This window comes from Gymnoscopelus braueri, assembly GCF_963280865.1.
Source record: "Gymnoscopelus braueri genome assembly, chromosome: 9".
NCBI lineage: Eukaryota > Metazoa > Chordata > Actinopteri > Myctophiformes > Myctophidae > Gymnoscopelus > Gymnoscopelus braueri.
In genome coordinates this window covers 35,624,823-35,644,324 of record NC_137610.1, presented here as the reverse complement: position 1 = coordinate 35,644,324, position 19,502 = coordinate 35,624,823, and the positions used below count along the sequence as shown (strand labels likewise).

The following is a 19,502-nucleotide window of genomic DNA, read 5'->3' as shown; positions in this document are numbered from 1 at the left end:
CTTCACCCTCTCTCTTCTCTGTCAGCAAATAGTAAATTGCACATGAGTTGACCCTGCGAACTTGTCCTTTAGTCTCTCACTCTCCTAATGTGATATTTCCACAAGCATCCCTTCATTCTTTTTACAGCTACTCTCAGCATATCTCTCTGTACTTTCCAGAATACAGTAAATCCTGAGTGTTAAATCAACACTCTTTTACATTGTAGTTCTGCAGAGGACAATTAGATAGAATACATAAAAGCATAGCAGCAGTGAGAAATGAGAATCTGTGTTGTTTTTTTTCTCACTTCCCCAGTTCCCACTTGCTGACATTTCCTCTCCTCCCCTTAAATAGTATAACAAATAATATCATCTAATAAACTTTAGTCTCTCTCTCTCTCTCTCTCTCTCTCTCTCTCTCTCTCTCCTCTCTCTCTCTCTCTCTCTCTCTCTCTCTCTCTCTCTCTCTCTCTCTCTCTCTCTCTCTCTCTCTCTCTCTCTCTCTCTCTCTCTCTCTCTCTCTCTCTCTCTCTGCAAGCAGAGGATTAAGATGCTTGTACTCTAATAGTCAATCTTTTTTAATTCTGTGCTCTAGGCTGTTTGCCCTCTCTCTCTCCTCTGCACCCTCTCCCCCTTATTCTTCTTCCTTCCTCTTGCATTTCCTTCCCTCTTTCAAAAAATCAGGAGATTACCGTAGACTACAATATGACTACCATGAGCTCACCAAAGTTAGGTAACAGATTTATCATCTGAACTGATATGGCTGAAGAGAAAACCACTACTGCAGGGATAGAGTATATTCAACACTGTTGTCGTTATCCTTTATTGTTCAGCAACTATCATTTCAATATGTTTTCAGTTGTGTCATTTTAATGACATTAGCTATTGATGAGAGGCATCAGCACATTGTATCTGATGGCAGGAGCTCCTTCAGTCGGCAGCCACAAAAGACTTTGCCCATATTCACAGCCCTTTCATGTGGCCTATCGTGTGTGTGTGTGTGTGTGTGTGTGTGTGTGTGTGTGTGTGTGTGTGTGTGTGTGTGTGTGTGTGTGTGTGTGTGTGTGTGTGTGTGTGTGTGTGTGTGTGTGTGTGTTAGTTATTCTTGAACAAAATGATTCAAATGAGGTGAGACACATGAGCATCAGTGATATTGTATCATCATGAGCATCAGCAACCCCCCCCCCCTCTCCCCCAGTCAGAAATTGATGGTGTGCAATAACACAGCAATTGTCTCAGTGAAGCTTTACATCGTTTATCAGCACCATGCTGACATGAAATAACAGAACAACTGGAGAGAGAGTCACACAATCACTTCTACTATCCTACTGTGTTCATGTTACAAGCCAGTATTTGTTATTCCGAATACAAACCAATAGTAGAAGTGGTCTGTAATAATAGCCTACTCCTACCAGTAAACCTGGAGTAGTAGGCTACTACAAGTTGTGGGCACGCTTTACGAGGAAACTTTGTTATTTCGTTAAATCAAGTTCAGACAGGTTGGTATCCAGAAAATTACAGGTAAGCTCAGGCTAGCTGCTCATCTGTTATGGTCCCTGCGCACCTGTGGAATATGCAAATTCCTTGGTATGACTTTCTATTTCAGTTCAACGTCCATCTAACTGACACTTTACTGGCAATGTATAAAAAGGCATGGTAAAATAATTCTGTAGGCTATTCGTTGAAATTCTCAACCTGCAGACAAACTTTTCCGATTGCTCAAGAATAAGCTATTGTCATGTTAATAGTAGGCTACTTACGATATCCAAGTCCTCTGGAGAGCTCCAGCACCAAATCCTTCATTCAGCTGGCTGGAGGCAGATAATACAACTTGTCTTCATACATACAGTGTAGGCTACGCACAAACCACACGGTGCTCGATCAAAAGAGAGAAAGAGCAGCGTCTTGATGTGTGTGTGGGTGTTGGGCTCCACATCGGACGCGTCTCTGCGTTCGTCTCCGCGCTTTCCCTCAACAGGCACCTGCCATAGCCTCCTGTGGGCGTGCACAACACATCAGATCATAGCCTAACTTGCATGCCGATTGCCCGGGTCGTAGCCGATATATTATAACTCTATCTATGGTCGTAGCTCTGGGGAAAAGATGGAAATAACATTTGCCCTCAAAATCTAAAACAAACTTTCTGAATACTTCTTTCTGCTCCATCATTTTAAGTTCTGCAAGCCAGCCCAGCATCTTCTCATGAAGTCTATTTTATTTTATTATTATTATTAATATTTTTCTCCCTTTGTTATTATAAATTTTTTAATGTATGTTTTACTTACTTTACTTACCTACTTACTTATTTTACAATGGGAGATTTTGTGGGGCAACTTTGTGAGGAATCGATCGTTTGAAAACTCAGTAAATAAATACAAACTTAAAAAATAAATAAAGCATATGCACTTACACAGCTGAGCTAACAACAGTAAAAATGTGTTGTTCTTTTCCCCCCACGTTTTTAAGACAACACAACATTGCCACCCAGTGACAAACCAAATGTATCGCACTAGTCTTTGGTTCACCGTTCACTTAGTTCACATCTAGTTCAATCTAGTTTAGAGGTTTTATGCAAGAGAGAGAGAGAGAGAGAGAGAGAGAGAGAGAGAGAGAGAGAGAGAGAGAGAGAGAGAGAGAGAGAGAGAGAGAGAGAGAGAGGGAGAGAGAGAGAGAGAGGTTCCACAGATAAATATTGTGAAAATAGCAGATCTACAAGCTCCCAACTCCTCCCAACTTGCAGATCGAGATCGGCTATTTTCTTTTATTATTTGACAATTTGGCCAATGTTTAACCAATTTTTACAGTAGCCTATAGTTTGTTGATTACTTTTGATGCAGTAATGGTCTTTTTTTCTTTCTTTCTTTTGTGAGGTATTTAAAAAGGTCTCAAAAGTCCTTAAATTGTCACTTCACTGTCATCTGGGGACCCCACCCGACTCCCGACCTAAAGAAAATAAAAATGACCATTAAAATATGAAGGAATTCTTCTGACTGTATAGCCTACAATACAATCACTCCGGTCCAGGGTCATCCAAGAGGGATCTACTGAAAAGGACTGAACTGATTATTTCAGCACACACCTAATTTTTTTAAAATAAAATCAGTCATATTTATTTAAAGCAGGGCCGGCCGCTGGCATAAGTGCGGTTGCTTAGGGCCACAACCACTATGGGGGCCGGGGAGCCCGTCTATAGTCACAGAAATTGTTCAGACTAATTGAAAAACCTGTGAACGTTGGCACCTCAGAAGATCACACTTCCTGAGAAACTTTCTTTCTTTCTTCCTGTGATGTCTGCTCCTATTCAGTCATTTCTGGTGATGGCAGATCAGCTTTATTCATTTCCAATGAAGAACACACCGTCCTGGCACTAGACAGAGGGAACTAGCCCAAGCAGGGTTGAGGAGATGACTTACAGGGAAGTAAATTGGGCATCACACTCAGCGATGATTGTGATCGAGGTTTCTATGGTTTCTGCAGGAGCAGGAAGAAAGGCCAAACTCGCAGGCAATCAAAAAGTGTGATCCGATGTTGTATACCTGTCACTGTGACTGTGACAGGTACAAGAGGCTTCAAATGACAGGTGAGAATTATAAGCCTGGTCAAATTATTCAAACTTGCAGTTTTGGACAGTCACAGTAAGTACACTTTTGGAGTATCAGCTGATAACAGCTGATACTATACTTAAAAGTAATGACAACGTAATGATTGATTGATTGATGTAGTTTATTTAGAAAGACATGAGAATAGTACATGACAGTACATAACAGTACATGGAAGTACAAATTCACAATACAAGGTCTACTAAACTGGAAACCCTCATTAAGCACTAAGCTTGTTTAAGATGAGAACCCCATGCACACAAATCATGATGAAATATAAGAGGCAGGCAGATATACACACTACTATACAAAATGTCATACAATCAGCTTTCAGGTTACTGGTATGACGAGAGAAAAAAAAAAATATATATATACAAAAGAGGAAAATGAAGGAGGGGGGGGGTAGGTTAAGACTTAGACAGGGGGCATTTTCGAATTGCAGCCTCCTGAAGGTGTATCTTTAGGGCAGTTTTGAAAGTGAGTAGGGTTTTACACTCCTTTACTCCTTTTGGTAGGGCATTCCACATTTTTGTTGAATAGCATGAGAACGAGTTCATACCCTTAGTTGAGCCAAATCTGGGTTGAACATGATCCGTGGAGCTGCCTCTGGTGTTATGATCATGGACTGCATTAACATTTTGGAAGTATTTTGACAAATACAGGGGGATCCCAATGTTGTGGTGTATCTTGAAGACCAGGCCCATAGCAAGTTGCTGTACTCTGTCCTCAACCCTTAGCCATCCAATCCTAGCAAAATGAGCAGGGGTTAGATGGGTTCTGTGATTGAGGCCAAGAAGTAGCCTTACAAGTTTGTTTTGGGATGTTTGGAGCCTTGTTTTTAAGGCCTTGGAGGTGTTGTGATACCATGAAGTGCATGCATAATCATAATGACCTTGAATGAGGGCCCCTGCAAGAATCTTCAGAGTATTCTTACTGACTAGGCGATCAATCCTCCACAAATAGCGTGTTGTTTGGTTGACATTTTTGATCACTTTTTCTGCGTTTTTGTTACCAGAGAGGTTTGCCTCCAAGATGGAGCCCAGGTAGGTAATTTCATCCTTTCTTTTGATGACATCATCACCCACTTTGATCGTGAAACTCTCTGCCTTGCTAAGGTTAGGACTGGACCCAAAGAGGATGGATTCAGTTTTACCCAGGTGTAATGAAAGTTTGTTGTCAGAGAGCCAGATGCAGATCTTGTTGAGTTCGGAGCTGAGAGTTTTCTCAACCTGCAGCCTGTCCCTGTCCGAGACTAGCAGGGCCGAGTCATCTGCGAACAGGAACAGCTTGCAGTCGCAGGCCGATGACATGTCATTCACATATATCAGGAACAGTAAAGGTCCTAGTATACTTCCTTGTGGGACACCACAAGTCACAGGGAGGGGGGGGGACTGGGTGCCGTTTACTTCCACCACTTGCTCCCTCCCTTCCAGGTAGGATCTCATCCAGTTCACTGACGTATCATCAAAACCTATTGCTTTGAGCTTATTGATCATAATTGGGTGATTGACGGTGTCAAAGGCCTTCTGGAGGTCCAGCATGACCATGCCGCAATATTTGCCCTTGTCGACATCTTGTTTGATAGAGTCGTTCAAATAGAGAAGGCATGTGTCAGTGGAGTGGTTTGTTCTGAAGCCAGATTGGAATTTGTAGATTAGATTTTTTTCGGCAAGATACTTATCGACCTGTTCATAGACTATTTTTTCCATGACTTTCGAGATGGAGCTAAGAATAGAAATAGGGCGGTAGTTGCCAGGGTCTAATTTGTTTCCTTTTTTGTACAGAGGGGTCACCCTTGCTTTTTTGAAATCGTTAGGGACCCGTCCCTGTATGAATGGAGTAAACGTAGTGGAGTTAAAAGTATAATATTTGTCTTAGAAATGCAGAGGAATAAAATAAAAAAGTAAAGTGGGCTTTATGGTATATTTACAGCACATTTATGGACAATTAATCGAATAATCACTTACTGAAACATTGTCTGGCATGAATTAGGCATTAGGGGCGAAGCACCCCTAAAGGTCTGAGCCTAAAAATGCTCCTGATATTTACATTAACAAAAACGTAAGCTTTAACTATTCTTTTTGCCATCCTTTTTAATTTTATTCAATGCCAGTGTGTGTGTGCGTGTGTGTGATTGGGAGGATGTGCTGGGAGAGTTTTGAGGGCACAAACAATCTTGCTTAGGGCCACCAAAGTCCTAGGGCCGGTCCTGATTTACGGTTCCAAGATAAATTATAATTGTTGTGATGTATTTTGAACAGAATGTCCCTCTCATTTCTATAATGAGCATGGTAAGTATCCATAGAGTGTAGCCTAGTTATATTATACCTCTATGCGCCCGCTAGGGGGCTCTCTTGACAGCAAGGGGTCACTGAGTACATTCTGTATGATTCGAGGATACAGGATAGGTGGGCACTATATGGATATCTGGGCACCTCGATGTAAAATTGCCTGTTAAGAGGATTTTAAACCCAAGAAAGCAGTATGGCTTGTTTCCATTGGGGTCCTTTGTAATCAATTCATCGATTGTTGGCTATACATGATATGAACATGCACGGTACATCATTATCAGACTTAATTGTATCCTTCAACTTTTTGTTTATGCCCCAAAATGAATGGATATACAGGTTTTGTAGCAATTTGTAGCAATTGTAGAAATATTAGACCTTAATTGTCGAATGTTTAAGCATGTTCTAATCATGAATACTTTACTTTACTTAAAAACATTGTCCAAATATTTTGTTTTTTAACATTTTGTGTGTGTGTGTGTGTGTGTGTGTGTGTGTGTGTGTGTGTGTGTGTGTGTGTGTGTGTGTGTGTGTGTGTGTGTGTGCGCGCGCGCGTGCATGTGTACGTGTGTGTGTGTGTGTGTGTGTGTGTGTGTGTGTGTGTGTGTGTGTGAGAGAGAGAGAGATTATTATCAGACCAAATTTTTGGCGACTCCATTGAAAATATCAGCACACCTTCTAAAGCAGTGGTTCTCTTCTCAACCTTTTCAGGCCCTGACCCCCCAAAATAATCATATTTGAACTGGGGACCCCCAACCCTGACATCAAGCACTTGGAATATAGGAGTTGAGGCATTCAATTTTGTTTGGTTCCACAGATAAATATTGTGAAAATAGCAGATCTACAAGCTCACAACTCCTCCCAACTTGCAGATCGGCTATTTTCTTATATTATTTGACAATTTGGCCAATGTTTGACCAGTTTTTACAGTAGTCTATAGTTGGTTGATTACTTTTGATGCAGTAATGGTCTTTTTTCTTTCTTTCTTTTTTGAGGTATTAAAAAGGTCTCAAAAGTCCTTAAATTGTCACTTCACTGTCATCTGGGGACCCCCCCCCCCGACTCCCGACCTAAATAAAATAAAAATGACCATTAAAATATGAGGGAATTCTTCTGAATGTATAGCCTACAATAAAACCACTCCAGTCCAGGGTCATCCCAGAGGGCTCTACTGAAAAGGACTCAACTGATTATTTCAGCACACACCTAAATAAAATTAAATAAAATCAGTCATATTTATTTAAAGTTCCAAGATAAATTATAATTGTTGTGATGTATTTTGAACAGAATTTCCCTCTCATTTCTATAATGAACATGGTGGTAAACATAGTAGTGTGTGTAGCCATAGAGTGTAGCCTACACAACAAGTGAATGGATGGTTGCTGTACAGCGAATCTTTCGTCCTTTTTGGCCACTCTAAGCACCAGTACCGCAACAGCACGAATATATGCGCAGCAAAATCCAAGCGGCGCCAGCTCAAGCCCCCAGAACCACGGTAATTATATTATACCTCTATGCGCCAGCTAGGGGGCTCTCTTGACGGTAATAGGTCACTGAGTACATTCTGTATGATTCGAGGATACAGGATAGGTGGGCACTATATGGATATCTGGGCACCTCGATGTACAATTGCCTGTTAAGAGGATTTTAAACCCAAGAAAGCATTATTGCTTGTTTCCATTGGGGTCCTTTGTAATCAATTCATCGATGTTGGCTATACATGATATGAACATGCACGGTACATCATTATCAGACTTAATTGTATCCTTCAACTTCTTCGTTTATGCCCCAAAATGAATGGATACATATACAGGTTTTGTAGCAATTTGTAGCAATTGTAGAAATATTAGACCTTAATTGTCGAATGTTTAAGCATGTTCTAATCATGAATACTTTACTTTACTTTAAAACATTTTCCAAATATTTTATTTTTTAACATTTTGGAAAAAATAGTCAATTTAACCCAGGTGCCCACTCTTCCTTACCTATCCTGTTACCCATTTGGAAATCATCACCTGCATATAACACAGTCGCATATTACTTGGGTAGATTGTCTATGTCTATGTTAAAATTTGGACAATTTTTATGTAATACTAGGCCTGTTACTATGTAAAGATATAATAATTATGTAGGCCTAAACAAACAAACATAAAATATTTAATGTGTAGGCCTACTGTTAAACGAATATATGAAGCCATCAAAGCTGCAACATGATCACTGCAACCAATATTAAGAAACATTGAAATACTTCTGAGCTTGTCTCAAATCTCAATGGTCAACAGAAATTAATGAGAATCTAAACAATTTATTCACACAACCACTTTTTACCTAAATGTTTCAACCCGCATGCGGCATGGCAAGACAAATACAATCTGATGAAAAGCACTACCAATGATCATGTGTCAGTGTTTATTATTTTACAGTAGCCTATCTTGCTCTAAAATAGTTTTGAATAATAATTTACAGCTGTGGTTCTCAAAGTGGGGTCCGGGGACCCACAGGGGTCCTTGAGGGGGTTCCAGGAGGTCCCCAGCAAAATCAGCTAATATAGCATCAAAATCAGTTTTTAACTACTTTAACCCCATGTCTGTCTGTCTGTCTGTCTGTCTGTCTGTCTGTCTGTAGATTTCAACAAGACTTGCTCTTGCTTGCTGCTTGCAATTCCTTTTAAATCTGAAAAAGATCTAAAAAGTAAAACAAAACTGTACTTTTCACACATTATTGTATAAAGTTATGAGGCCAGGGGTCAATAGGAGTCCAACTCAATTGAATGGTTAGACTTTAAGCTATAGGCCAAGGGGCCATAATCCTGATGGCCTACAAAATCATGTGCACTGCTCCAACAACACACGCGTGGGGGGGGCACCCGCATACACACATAATACATAAACACGTCACGCACACGCCCAGTGACACACACCAGCGCACAATTAGCCTTTGCATTCCTGTTCCACCCTGGCTCTCGTTGGCCAACGCGTGCTGCCAGTCATAACTCTCCGACCCGGACTGTCTTCCCATTGGCCAGAAAAGCGCCTACGTTGCCTCCTCGAGCGCCATTGGTGGAAAAACTAGGTTAGTGGTGCGACAGGCATGACGATGAAGAGAAACTGGGTCACCGATTGAAAAGCGTTTATGACACGTTTGTGTGGTTGCTATTACATTATACCCAGCGAGGTTCAATGGATAGAGCCGTTTTACCCCATCAAACGTGAGTATAGAGCCTTATGTATATCTATTATGCTGGTTTAACGCAGATATGGTTGAATCCGTTAGAGAAAGATTTGCTCCATGGTCGGTCGGGGCAGCGTCGATGTTTTCCCCGTGCCTGTGCTGCTGTGGTGGAATACCAAAACGCTCGCCCCAAAACACAGTCGCCCCGGCCCGGGGCAAATCCGGCGACCTCGGAACGGTCGCCGCCACCTGGTATTCCTAATTTAAACGTAACCTCAGTAAACTATGGCTAAAACAGTCAAACTAACCTTATTCTCAAACGTAACCTCAGTAAAATGGTGCCAAACCTTAACCGTATTCCTAAACTTAACCACAGTAAAACTATGCGTAACCCTAAACTTACTTTCCAACCTTATCCTCAGTGAAACGAATACAGGAATACAAGAACCGCTGGAAGCGAGCGGTCCGCGAAAAGAATGGGGGCGACTGTGTTTTGGGGCGAGTGTTCCGGTTACCCTGTGGTCATGTCAGTGTGGTTTTCTAGAGCAAGGAGGAGGAGGGACATTAGCGAAGCTGGCCAAGTCCATTTTCTTCTTGACAGCTTACGTTCCTTAGCTATAGCAGGCAAGGCTAAACCTGAGCCAAAACAACTGCGCTAAATTGTGTGTCACGGGATAAAAGGTGTCAAAAACGACCACATTCGGGGGCTGTAGCCGTAGCTATGTGTTAGGCATTATACAACAAGAGAGAGTGCAATGGAAGGACGCGTGCACAATGTTCTACCCAGTGGGCTCGTCGCCTCGAACGAATAGCGTCCAGTTAAGCAGGAGGATGGCTCACCATTACCAATGCCAGCAGTGGGCTATGTAATGTAAACAGGCCTGGATGGATGGCTGGCACACCATCTCTATCAGACAACATCCACCCTCCTCAGCCCACAGTGCACGAGAAACAACAAACAAACCGGTTCGAGCTTTCATTATTTATGAATGTATTGGAGCACTTCTTGTATTGCAATAATTGCATGCGTAATGCAACAGTAGTAGAACAGTTTTTTTTTTTTGGGGCTTGTTGATGAAATAATATCACAGGCAGGCAGAGTGGGAAGGGAACCTCTCAGTTTATCAATAGCACGCAGCATCTGTGTCGTACAGTAAGTCAATTATGTGTCGTAGCCTACAGTACTGTCGTATGATCATAATGTATGTGATGTACAGTACTGATACGGTCATCGTGATATGACGATCATCATATCCCACACATCATTAGGATGTGTGGTACAGTATGATTGATCATAATGTAAATGATGTGTCGTACTGTACATCACATTATGATCATCATCAATCATGTGTCATCACACAGTGACAATCATAATTTGACATCTGACCGAATGTGGACCCTTCATCATTCACCCAACCTAGTGTAGTGTAGGTTTACATCACGGGTTAATAATTGCAAACAGTTAGCCTATACCATTAGACTGTATTGGTATGTTTTATTTATGTTTTTGAACCATTTTGATACCTTATCTCTTCATAGTTCAATATCTAGAACAACCACAGCATTTCTGTGTTTTTGATTTTAAAAAGCGTTTTATTTGAGATATAACAGCAATAAATGTGCTCTTTACTTGTAACATCAGCTTATTCTTAAACAGACTTGAGTTATTGTTGTTATTGTTGTTAACCCCATATACTAACTAGCACTTATCAGCACTGATTAGTGATTACTCACTTGCCACGAAGACAGTGCTGATAACACTTGTTGTGAGTTCAGGGGTATCATGATAAGACGAAGGTATTGCTTGTTTGGCTGCCAAAATGCAAAATGTTTCACCAAGGGACATTAGCAGGCAACTTTCTAAATGTGTTTAAATCACTTGTTGGTGTCTGTGGTGCTGTACAAAATAAATTGATTCAGATTATTATTGTTATTTCAGTTGGTTGTCCAGATCTAGACCTGCAGTATTATATCTTTTAGAGTGAGATTGCACCACCTTATTCTTGGCTGATCTCAGTAGGATATAAATTAAATGTACTTCAAGGATACTAGTTTAGTGTTGGATGTCTAGAATTCTGCTGCAGGATTGATGGCACATCATGAAAAATGATTGTCCTCTCCTTCAGTTTGGGTTGTCATATGTGAGAAAGCAACGTGAATGATATTTGGCCTATAGAGAACATAAGCGAGTGGAAAAAAGTGGTCAAAGTTTTTGATGAAAGAAATACGCATCTGTGTTGCCTATCATGTATAGAGTATTATCATGTTTCAATGTATGTGGCATTGCCAGTAGAGAATTGCTTCAAGTTAGTTTAAAACGTTTAAAAAAGGAAGCGCTGTCCGGGTTCAATCACAGTGGCTCAAAACAGGTGTTCCTCAGTGGAACTGTATACATAGAAGCAAAGGAACCCAAAGTTCTGCTTGTGGTGAGGCAAACTGTAGGAAGAAAATAACTGAGGCACTCCATCTTCAGGTGTCATTTCTTTATATAGATTTATTTACAGAGAACAGGGACCCTGTTTTGCTCCAAGTTCGTCTTTGATTGACTTCACAATGCTGAATCTCAGTGATACTATGATTTTTGTAGGGAGCTTGCATACTAACTTGTCGCTTACCAGGCTTTGATTTATTTTTAAAACTAAGTTCATAACATGTGCATTGTACTGATAGAAAATAATAATAAAGGTTACATGTCATTGGGTGGGAGTTCTGCCTTTTTTGCCATCACCTTACTACAACTTACCAGGTGTTGTTCATTCTCGTACCTTTTAAAATTCTTTACCAAACAAAAAGGCAATCTCATAGAAATGGATAGAACAGGCTTGTCTATTAAAATTCAGCATTCCAGTTGGTTGGTCAGGGTCACAGGCATTTTTAAATGCACTTGACTAGGCTATCTTCCTTATTACAATGTCACTGATTAAAATGTATACTAATGATCTAATGACACTAGATGGCAGTCTTTTACAAATTCAAAGTCACTGTTAAATACTTCAAAAATGTAAAGCGGACTCATTTTTGTTGTTTGTTGGGATATAAAGTTTAAGGATTCAGATAGATAAAAGTTGTACCACTACTTAATTGAACTGGAATTGGCTGGAATTGGTTCATAAAGCCAAATTGCTCTGGTTGGCGTTGTCACCATCGCAATTCCATAATCACCATTTATTTACTACTAACTGAATACCATGGTAAACACTAGAATGTCTGTTCTATCCAATTGCCCTTCTTTGGATTACCTTTGCGAAACAGTGTACAGTATGTTAGCTATAGCTTCCAGCACAGCACCGTGAGCATCTTAATGAATATATAAGTCAAATGTTATATTCAGTGCAGGCTATATGGAGTCCAGCTTGAATCAATTACCCTCTGCAGAGCATTTACAGGGAAGAAGGGGAAAACAGTTTTGTGTGAATATTTCTTCACAGGCATGATTTTTGTTTTGGTCTGTCTGTATGCTTGGATCTCATTCTTAGGGTAGAATTTAAGTACTTTTCCATTTTATGTGGTCTTTAATTAAAGTAATGCCTATGTTATAACCACTGGCATAATATTGGGTATAATTACTAGCCCATGATAATGATCCTCTTGCTTCGCTAAGAAGCACCAAAATCAACAATGGTGCTCTGTGAAAAGGTCCACACAGCTCTGACAGGGAGGCCTTTTGGCAACAGTGACTGTGATGTCATTACCCAGGATGGGAGTCACAGTGGCAGGCATGGGTCCAGTGTTTCCAAGATCTTGATCTATGAAGGTCTGATTGATTTATTAGGTACGTTTTGTTTTGGCCTGATGAGCTGTGCCGTGGCTTTAGTAATGAACTTGAAATGCAGAACGGTGACGGCGTCGTAATGGGACGTTTCCCTGATGAGGAATGACAATGAAGATGGGCCAATGGGTAGAAGTGAACCCAGTGGGCGTGAGAGGAATGTAAATGAGTTTCCTCGTCTCCCAGTCGACTGACCAAGTGATGATTTTTAATGACCGATAATGGCTAATAATGAGCTGATTATGTGATTTGATATTTCATGGATTAACTCACTGGGTGGTCGTATTAAATTATTCACAGCATGACCGATTATATGACTGCTTTCTGTCAGAGTAGGAGTTGTTTGTGATGTGGAAGATTAAGTGGGTGGCTGAACTTAATGAATGCTTATGCCTACTGCGTTCATTGATTGGATCACTGGCCAACTGGATAAGGCAGCTGGTAGAGAAGGCTGGCTACTGACACTGAGTGGGCGTAAAATATAAAGCAGGGCAATGAAGAGGAGTATGTTGCTGCTAATTGTCTGGTTGATTGCTGACTGAGTGACGAAAGTAGAAGTAGACTGGCCTGCATGGTGGTGGATGGAAATGAGCCTGGCTGGTGTGAGACCAGAGAGACTGCCTGACCCACTTTCCTCCCCTGCACCAGGTCCATTCAGTGTTTAGTCATGACACTGTGTTTTCCCCTTCTAGCCCAGAGCTTTGTCCCAGTAAAACAGTTTGCTGAGCCTTTCCTAACCTACTGCTCTGCAACCTACTTCTTCACAATGGCGCTCAAACGTAGGATTTGTCAGCACGCCTGTCTGTCTGGGTTTCCCATTACAGATCAAACTTACCGGTAAACCTAAAATATTGTATTTTATTGAATCCTAGGAAGAACTCCTTTTCAGTGATTCAAAAGCAGTTTCTAGCTTCGGAATGCCTTTCATTTCCCCAGGAAGGCTTATGTTAAGGCTATGTTATTGAGCTCTCCAACACTCTCCATCCTCACATACTGTCTGTGACATGCTGTATGTTACAGCATAGTCAGATGACACTGAAAACACATTTTTGAAATGTGTGCCGTGCAGGAACGCAATATTCATTTTCACATGAACGATGTGGTTGCTGCTGATTGGTTGCCTTGTAAACTGTTGTTCCCTAGTTTGTCTTCTTACTTAAAAGTAAGTGTCTTGTCTGACAAAAAAATATGAATGATAAGCTTTTGTTTGAATAAAATCAAATGAAAACCTAAATTGATCAAGATAAAATTATGACCCATTATGACATCTGACTGACAAAATAGTAGAACACATTCTGTTGTTTATTGGATGACTTGATGCTTGGCCAGATTACCAACCTGTCACTTATTTAAACTAGATGTCAGGGCTGCTTCGCGGCCCTCACATCAAGGCCCGATCCGAGGTTGGTCCAGACAGCACTGGCCTATAGTCACTCTGCACACACGTCATGCGAAGACCGGCCCCTCTGGCCTCTCCTCTCGGCTCCTCCCCTGTCCTCTCCTCCCTCCCCGCTTTGCTTTGCGGCCCTAACCTCTAGTCCCAACCTCCCAACCTCCCAACCGTGGTCATGTGATAAGGAGGTCAGACTTCCTGTATCTGGTTGCTATGGCAACCTGCCAGATCAGGCTGAGGGTCTGATAGGCAAATCGCAAAATCAATCAAGCCGAGAGTCTGATCACTGATCGAGGTGGGGTGAGGAGCCTAAAACATAGCCAGAGCTCTGATCAACAGTCTGTGGCGGGTCTTGGAGGCATGTGGAGTGATCCTGTGCTTGCGAATCCCGCACGAACTTTCGGAGCTTTTGTCAATTATATAGTAGTAAGATAGTAAGATAAGATAAGATAAGATAAGATGACTAAAATGATAAGGGGAAACAAAGCCATCAGCCATTCACTCTGAAAAATGTTAAACTCTTGAGCAAAACTTGATTTAATTTAATGAGAGCAGTGGTCTTCTCAGCTCTCCCTTAAAGCCTTACTATGTAACTTTTTTTTATGTATAAAATGTAGTTTTGTCCAATTATTGTAGATTATGTTAATACTCTACCATACTCTACCATAATTTATACAATTGGGGTGGTTGTATTTTGTCTCCCTGGCTGCTCTTCTATTGAGACATTTAGATTGTGTAAAAGGTCATGTCTCACCTAGACACAGGATCTGACACAAATGTTGACTTGATGGTCAAGATTTAATTTATCCCCCAAGCAAGTAGGCTGGCTCTATTAGCTCAATGGTAAAAATGTCAGCACTTAAGCAGGAAACCAGGTTCAAATCCAGGGTAGAAGAGGAAAGTTACATAGTGCTGCTTTAACCCTACTCAGTTAATTAAAAGTAAAACAATCAGAAAGTTAAATCACTTGACCATTACATAGCTCTCTCTTCTATAATATAGAAACAGAATAATAAGATTTCCGAAAGAGGGATGCTGGATGATAGCATCAGCTAAAAATATATTGCAGCAGTCTTGTAATAGGCTAGCGATTAGTTGTTCAGCCTCTTCTACTAGATAAAAACAACTAGTTTAGAGGTATTTTTTTTACAAGCTGGGAGGGAATAGTTGAACTTTTACAATCCTATTAAAACCTTTCTCACATGCATACATTCATGACAGTCTTTGCCTACCTCTGAATGAAAGGATGTGAGGATGTTTGGATAACATGTTGTGTGAAATAATTACTTTACTGTACTTTACAGTGCTCATAGCCGAAACGCGTAAGTTCATTTTATTGGTGTGCCAATAAAAAAAGTGGAAATGTCCTCCATTTAATTGACATTTTTGGATGTGCTACCCTTTTATTTTTATTTTTATTTTCCTTCTTTTGATATGTATACTGGACTTTGGGTCTAGCACTCCACTGAGAAAACCCATTGTTGATGCGCAACCTCTTTTTCTTATTTAATTACTTTGTTGTCTTAGCATGCACATAGACCATGCTCTGCCAAATAGGTCATTATTGTTGAATTTATGACTTAAAACTACGATTTGTTCATCATCTTCTGGACTAATTTCTAAACAAAAACAAGGGGAATGCTGATTTGGGGTACGGTCACACCGAACTATGACTGCATAAACGCAGGTTGTGCGCGGCTGCCTGTATTGTGCAGCCAGAGCTGCCTAAAAAACTGAGTAGCTTGCAGCTACAAACACTAAGATAGCCGTTTGACGGAGGTTACAATGTTACAGCATAGGTAACACAATATAAGTAGTATAGGGAAGAACAATAGACTGAGGAACGTTGTATTACATTCAGTAAAAACAGTATCATTTATGTCTGCGTATATCTCTATAACATTTATGCAAATCTTCTTAACTATTGTATTTGTATATTTATTATTTATTTAATAGTGTAACTGCAGTCGTAGGAAGCTTAGTTTGAGTTTGAGTTTTTCCTAGATGTTAGTTTTTATTGAGCGTTATGCCAACTTTATACTTGTAACGTGGGAGTGTTTCCCACCAAGGTTATGACAAAGAACAACAACTCAGCAAGTTATGCAAATTCCACATGTCAGCAAGGAAGTAGGGAACTCTGCTCCTGCCTGTCATGTGTCTAAAAAAGGAATCAATTTAGAAAACATCAGACTTTCTAGCTCGCTTATTACATTTCTTCACCTTTATTTTGTTCATGTTTTCTACTACTATACAATACATTGTTATTTATGATCCTTTTATTATTTGTAGCTTAAATTACATCACTTAATTGATAATTTATTCATTGTTTATCTGCATGTCTGTGAAAGACAATCTCTGCATTATCCACTAAAATATCACCTCTTAACACTGATTCACTGCCAATCACGTAGATCTACGCGAACCTATTTAAAGCCGCCACGTGCCAGTCGCGTAGATCTACGTGAACTAAAAAATATATATATATATATATATATGATTTTTCGAAGATCTAGACTCCTATCCACTTCCTTGTTAACTTAAAACTTAAAAATTCTGTATCTCGGCTCCTGATTTTTTTTTTTTTTTCAATGACAAATATCTGGCACTGGCTAAAAAAATATGAAAATACCTCTGGCAGTTAATGGATTAATGTCAGATATAATCGAGGAGTCAGCCATGATAAAAATGGATAAAGAAATCAAATCTTCCAGACAACTGAATGGAAAAATGCCTGTGCTGTTTTCCGACTGAAGCTGTATTCACTTAATCTTCTGGTATTCTGACATCCAGTTAATTAGAATCTCTGCATTGACCTCTGTCCATATGTTGCTGTGACTATTGAAAAACTAAAATCATAATAATTTACCAATAGTCTAAAACCACAGAAACACACAAACTCCTACAGTGTGACATTACTGAGCTTTATTACTGTATATGTAAAGAGGGCATTACATATACAATTTACTAATTATATTGATCCCTGGAAGACAATTACTTTTCTGCATTTTACCCAGCAGTGTTCTGCTCAGGTGAGCGCAGAGGGGAGCAGTTTAGGGGTTAACCATCACTTTCAACCTGCCGTCCCTGTTCTGGGTATGTCATCACAGGAGAAACAATTTAGAACATTTAAAAAATCTACAAGCTCAGTCACACACACTATTTTTGCCGCACAACACCATATAGAATGGCTGAAGTAGTTAAGTGTCTTGCTCAGGGTCACTGTCCACATAAAGACTAGAGTATCTAACCTTCTGATTCCCTGATGGCCACGTATACTGAGCCACTTCAGTCCTTTCTATTTGGGGGGAATTCCAATAGTTTTGTTGTACAAGAAAGCATTTAGGCAAAAGCACAATGCTTTTTGTTGTTACTGTACCTAGAAATGTGATAAAGTAGGCTTCAATGGCAAAACACGGACTCCATACTTTTCCATCAGCGTCCTAATTGCTCTCCGATCTGTCACCTCTCTTCCCTCTCTCTACAGGTAAACTAATCGCACAGGTGACTTGGGGACCAAATCGTACCAGGGCAAGACAGTTCAAACTGGATGAAACGTGATCAAACCAGCCTGAAACGACAGCGGATCGGATCAGACTGATCCGAAAGATACCAGGCCAGACCACAGGGCCTGTTTCCGTTTCCTAGCCAGGTAGCTCAACCTAAGGCCTAATTTGTACAGTGCCACTGGCAAAAAAATAATAGATTTTCAGAAATATGTTCTTGTCAACGAGCGAAACCCATTGGTGGGCCCACTAATGTAGGCTGCTAATACGTTAAGCATAGTTGTGTTACAACATTTATGTATGGCGTGTAAATTAAAATATGTCGTTTAACGTATGAGGAAGAGGAAAAAGAGGAAAAAGGTGAAATTTTCACAGCCAGTCAAAACTGTGGCTGCAGCATGCACAAGACTGCAACATCTTGCACACCAGACACTGCACCAGTGTAGCTTGTAGATCGGCTATTTTCACTAGTTTGGGTCCCGGCCCCGGGTAGACCTCAAATTTCAGTTTTGGGTCTCAAGCTAAAAAGTTTGGGAACCACTGGTCTAGGGTACCCTTAAATCTCACTGTTTCGTTGTTTTGTTCCATCCAACCCGTTTACGACCTTAATGTAGTCTAGAGGCTTGTAGTAACACGTAAAATACCACAAATGAATAACAGAAAAAGGTGTACATTTATTACCAACCAAAGTTCAGTTTACAGCAACTGCATAGGAAAGACATAAATAGGGAAAGCATATCACTTCAGGGAGGCCAAGGCCAAAAACAACAAACAAAAACTCCACCCTACCTGAAAAAGAATGGAACTAAGCTACACCAACCCAAACAAAAATAACAATCTAACCTCCCTAACTAAACATGAACAAAGTCAAAAGGGGAATTTAAAGAAATGGCAAGAGGACACCCCTACCAAGCTTCCTGTGTATTTACTTTAAGCACACAGCATTAACACAGACTGCGGCCCCATAGGGCTGTGGGGATGGAAACTTGTAGAGAAAATATGAAGTTAAGGCCTCTAGGTTAATACCAGATACCTTATGAAAGCACAGACAATTAAAATGACACTTGTTACGGTTATGAACAGCCTTCTTTTTATGTTCCCTTTATTATTTGTAGTTTATATTACGTCATTTAATTGCTGATTGTTTGATTGTTTATCTGCATGTCTGTGATAGACAATCTCTGTGCATTATCCACTAAAAATATTACCTCCTACTGAATTGCCAGAGATAGAATTGAGGTGTCACTCATGATTTTAACAAGAAATGACACAGTCATATTATACCAGCTTGTGCCAAGCTAAACCCCTTGAAAAGTACTATCATGACTCTTGCATCTTACTATTGATGACAAAAAAAGTAGATTAAACTCAATAGTTAAATTAAGGTGCCTTTCACATCAAAATCTCACTAGAGGATTTATTCATGAACTCTTACAGGCACAAACAATCCAACATATTACTGTAAACATGAACAAAAATAACTTACAACTACTAGGCTTCTAATAAAAACTGCAGTATTAAATAACATATTCAACACTGTTTCAGAGTATGGGAAGGCATTGCGGACTCCCCATTGGCTTAAAGGACAGTCAATGAGGAGAAAGTGTTGAAAAAGTCACTACTAGAGCAGCGACTGACTATAGACCAGCTTGCTTCACAAGCTGGTAAGTTTGAGTCTTCGAGTCAATTGAATGGGAAAATGCCTGTGGCGTTTTCCGACTGAAGCTGTATTCACTTAATCTTCTTGTATTCTGACATCAAATCATTTATAATATCTCTGTATTGACCTCTCTGTTTGTT

At 40.2% G+C, this 19,502-nt stretch overlaps 2 protein-coding genes across 15 annotated transcripts in view; one reads left to right on the top strand and one right to left on the bottom strand.

Annotated features, from left to right (window-relative positions):
- Window positions 1-1,943, bottom strand: part of ppfibp2b (PPFIA binding protein 2b) — an 87,440-nt gene extending 85,497 nt beyond the window's left edge. For all 7 annotated transcript variants that reach the window (XM_080438592.1, XM_080438594.1, XM_080438597.1 and 4 more), the window contains exon 1: window positions 1,740-1,943. The gene's annotated coding sequence lies outside the window, so the exon portion shown is untranslated. The remainder of the gene's footprint in view (window positions 1-1,739) is intronic.
- A 7,005-nt stretch (window positions 1,944-8,948) lies between these two features.
- LOC308091288 (basic helix-loop-helix ARNT-like protein 1) overlaps window positions 8,949-19,502 on the top strand; it is a 36,470-nt gene continuing 25,916 nt past the window's right edge. For 7 of the 8 annotated variants that reach the window (XM_080436771.1, XM_080436774.1, XM_080436770.1 and 4 more), the window contains exons 1-2: window positions 8,949-9,074; window positions 17,684-17,848. The gene's annotated coding sequence lies outside the window, so the exon portion shown is untranslated. Of the gene's footprint in view, window positions 9,075-9,707; window positions 10,004-17,683; window positions 17,849-19,502 lie in introns of those variants that run through there. The other variant, XM_080436768.1, reaches the window with a different exon arrangement.